The following is a 4,808-nucleotide window of genomic DNA, read 5'->3' on the forward strand; positions in this document are numbered from 1 at the left end:
ACTTATTAAACTGGATTGAGGTAGAACACATTCTTCTTAGTAAAACATCACAAGAATGAAGAAGCAAGGATCCAGTGTACTCAATTCTAATATGAAAGCAGTAGATGAGCTAATACATGGTGGGGGGTAGAGGAATGAGGGAGCAGGGAGAGGGAAGGAGGGAAAGGGTTGGGGGGCCAAATGTTTGGCACACCTCTTGGGAGTGGGACACAATTATAAGAAGGAATTTACCTAACAAATGTAATCAGTGTAACCTAAATCTTTGTATCCTCAATGACTCCCAAACAACCAAAAAAAAAAAAAACCACACATACATTTTCTTGTGCAAATAAATAAAATTTCCAGACTTGCAAAATCAGCAAAGCTATGAATGTGTTGAAAAGATAGTTAACTGGAAGTGTGGTTTCCTGAAATCACTACAGTGGTAGGTATATGACATTATTTTGAAAATTCTGGTAATACTGTACTAGTAACTTGCACAAGTAGAACCAATGAGAAACCACTTTCTATTTCCTAGAGACTATTCATCTTAATGTGAGGTGGCCATCTTACCTTTCCCTCCCCAATTTGCTGGGCTCTTCCTGGGCCCTGGGAATAAGTAAGAAATCTCCCCTTTCTCCTAGAACAGGATTTCTGTCTCCAGTTGGCCCTTGCTGGCTGTTTCAGGTTAAAATACTAAGAAAGCTCACTCCAAGTCAACCACACATAAACAAGAGTTGAAGGTATTACTTGACTTACTCTAAAAATTATTTCCTGGCATTATTTTGTGTGACTTCATCTACCTCTATTGTTTTCGCTGCAGTGGTATATTCTTGAGACAAGTTTGGGTTTAAGGTACTTCATATCATTTCAAAGAATTCACTGAATAAATCTAATTTAAATACATGTAGTTATTAATTATTGTTTAACTATATTAAGTATTACTATTGTTCTGTTTTATTTTGCTGCGGGGATTGGCTTGTGGTGGTCTGAATTTTCTGCAGAAGACAGGCTTCAGACTAGTAGAGTTGAAAACTCTCTACCTCATAGGGACAAGTGGTCAGACAGCCAGGTCTGAGATTTCTAGACATTTAGATTTCACTTCTAGATCTCAATCCCAAACACACCTCTAACAAAACTCCTAGGCTGCCTCCTGCTCCCCCACTCTCCCCACCAGCAAACATATTACCTCAAGAGGCCAAGGAAACCACAGGTATCAAAATACTACTAGAGCTGAGAACATAGCTGGGTCAGCAGGGGCTGGGAGCAGCCTCTTCTCACGCAGAGCAGCAAGGAAAGAGATCAAAGACCATACAACATCCAAGTAAAGGCTCCCACTGGGGGGTTTCCTCCACATAACCTTCTTAGTTTAAAATAACTCACCTGGGAACTATAAAATAGCACTGCCTTCCTACACTGCTTCCCTGAATATAAGGAGCAAAACACTTGATTGTCAAAGAAAGAAAGAAGGAAAATTCTTGGGGAACTTGATCTGAGCAGAGGTAGAAAACTATGAAGATTTACTAATTAAATAGAAATTTCCTTGAACAGAAACTGCAATCAAAAGGGCTTGGGAAACTTGTTATGAAAACTTCTTGAGGAAGCACATATGCATTTCATTCCCAGCCCCAGGAACCTGCCTGAGGAGGGAAGGTGGGAGAAATTGAGCTTACCAGTACTCAAAGGCATGTTTGCTCATGGTGCCGCAGGCAATTCACTTCTGAGTATTCCGATGTCCCTGGATTTTAAGACACTAGCAGACTTTTGGAACACAGGTTCATTTTCACATATGTTGCTTTTTTCCAACCTAAAAGTTTAGAATATAACATGTAAGGAAAGAAGTAGTTATAATCACCAGTGAAACACTCCCTAGCGAAGGTCACTGACTTCCTTTATAAAATGGAATGCACAGTTTTACTGATTTAGCAAGGAAATCCATGTTTATTTTTCCACTCTGATGTGTTCCCTGTGTGTTTAGCTATTGCAGTGATGACTGTGTTCGCCAGTAAAAAGGCCTTGCTCTTTGTGATGTCAAAATAAAACAATTTTTCAAGAGGTGGGTGGGGTTAATATGGTTTGTCCTGAACCTGACATCTCCAACACTTTCTATCTGCCAACATCTGCATGCATTCAAGGTTCCTTTCAAACAAACAGATTTCTGATTATAATCCTGGATTCTTATTGCTAGGACTGATGCAAAAGGATATTTATTTTTATTCATGTAGTTCTTTAAAAAAAAGCTTTTCAGAGAGAATTTTGTGATTCATAACATATCTCACTGTGACAAATACATAGCATTTTGCAATTTCAATTTTAAAAGTGCATTAAAATAAAGAAATTATTTGGTGCACTTCCATTGTCCTATATTCTATCTGCTCCTTCCTTAAGAAAATAAACTTTAGTCCAAGAAAAAAAATCATATTTCAATTAGCAGGATGTGAAAGCAAGATAACTTATATACATAGAAATATATACACATACATACATAGTATCTCCTTTTTGTTTAATGAGTAAATTTATCAATTGTTTCATTTGGTAGGTAGTTTTAATTCCAATTTCTGTAATTCTTTATTTTCTTTAAATCACATAGGGGGTCACTGTGAGAATATTATTAGAATTTAAATAGCCCTCCTATTATTTGCTTAGCCTGTGTTTCAAATGTAATAAGCCTCTTCGCTCTTAAACATTAACAGTCCTTATTGGATGGTCCCATCACGTGGGTGGTGACTATCAAACAGGGGCAAGATTTCCTCAAATCATACAAGAAAAGGATGATTTAACATCATGACACACTCTTACTAAGCACCCCAGAAGAAGAGAAAACAAAAAGATATAGAAATAAAATTTTTTAATTAACTTAGCAGTTTTCAGATGAGTATCTGTTTTTGCAGCATCCATCAGTGCAAAGGGGAAAAGAGGTCAAATATCCCAAAGCAGGAGAAACAGGTATATAATAACTACAGTTAATGGTTATCATTTCTAATGAGCCCGTGCCCACAGTCATTTCATAAATCCTAGCAATGTAAACCATTCTGTAATAAAGGAACTTCAAGGTCAAGAGCTTAATTGCTTAGATGTTCCATTATTTAACAACACATAATGTTGTCTTTCCTTTCTGACAGTCTTTAGCAGACTTACAGCATTCTCAGTTCCCTGTCACAGAGAAAATTTAATTAGTGTCTATTTTCTCTCATGTCTTTGCTCTCCCAGCACTAGAGGTAGATAAAGGATTCCCAAGCCTAACCACCTCTCAGGAATTGACATGAAAGGAAATTGGTCATTAAAAGCCAATCTCTTGGGGCAGAAGTCTCTGCTAAAACAAGTTCCCTTCTTGGGTCACCTCAATTAAAAGTTAATTCCTCGGCAATACGCCTAGCAGGCAATTATCTACTCTGGTTTGTAAATTGACATAAATCCGAACTGATGGTCCTACTTCCTGTGTTCAGAAAAAGGTCAAAGGGACAATTACAGTGGCAGCCAACTTTGTCTAATCTTTCCATTTTTAACAGGAAGTCTACAGGAAATGTTAATTGGGAAAAATATAATGCCTGACAAAGGAAGGCTTCTCAAGACTGCCTCTGCCCTTCCAGTTCTCAAAGATTCTTATAAAATGACATACTAATAATTCAAAGTAGACATCAATGGTGTCCCACTGATGTGGTGAACATCCATTTCAATTTCTACCCCAGCTGAGAGTTCACTTTGGCAAAGACATATATCATTTTTCAGATATCACATATTTTGGTTCAAGTTCTGATTATATTTTTTAAAAAGTGGGAAGGTGATATCAGCAAGATGTCAGACTAGGAACTTCTAGGCCCTTGTTACTCCATGAAGCATTAAACAACTAGAAACTGACTAAAATAGTTTTACAGGAAATTAGTGTGGAAATCAGTCAAAGATCTACAGCAACCAAGAAAATGTTCAACCAATTAAAAAAAACAGTATAAAGGATAAGACTTTTTTTGCCTTGCCCTTGCCCTTGCTCCATCCCTAACCTGGCATGACACAGCACGTTTTGAGTGAAGTGGCGGCTCAACCCCCAGTTACCTTTCACAAACCAACAAAAGCAGAGGGCAGCAAACTTGCAATGTTCTAATCTGTCTGTAAGCTCCCTAAGGGATTGGTCTCTGTGTCACTTAATTTGAAGTTAAAATATCCAAAAGCTAGGAGAAGCTGAATGAAGCAGCAGGCATAGCTTGTGCAAACTGCTGCAAAAATACTACACACCCATAGATGCTGGGGTAAGAGATGACTGACTGAGGGATTATATAGAATAGCTAAGGCCCAAAGAAGCAGCACAGGTGAACAATTGCCAAAATGTGGAAACAACCTAAATGCCCACCAACCCAGGAATAGATTAACAAACTGTGGTATACGTATACCATGGAATACTATTCAGTCATTAAAAAGATGGAGACTTTACGTCATTTTTATTTTTTATTTTTTTGCAGTTTTTGGCCGCAGCTGGGTTTGAACCCACCATGTCCTGCATATGGGGCTGGCACCCTACTCCTTTGAGCCAAGGTACCATCCTACATCTTTTTTATTAATCTGGATTGAGTCGAAACACATCCTTTTTAGTAAAGTATCACAAGAATCCAATGTACTGAATTCTAATACGAAGCGAGCAGACAATCTGATACATACCCTCATAAGACAAAAAAACTCAAATTAATTCAAGGGAGGCAAGGGAACAAGGGAAGGGGGAGAGGGAAGGAGGATGGGTGGGTTCACCTCTGGGGGGCAGGACACAATTATAAGAGGGACTTTACCTAACAAATTGAATCAGTGTAACCTAATTCTTTTTTTTTTTTTTTTTTTTTTTT

Source organism: Otolemur garnettii, unplaced genomic scaffold (genome assembly GCF_000181295.1).
Source record: "Otolemur garnettii isolate 467f Iridium unplaced genomic scaffold, OtoGar3 scaffold00033, whole genome shotgun sequence".
Lineage (NCBI taxonomy): Eukaryota > Metazoa > Chordata > Mammalia > Primates > Galagidae > Otolemur > Otolemur garnettii.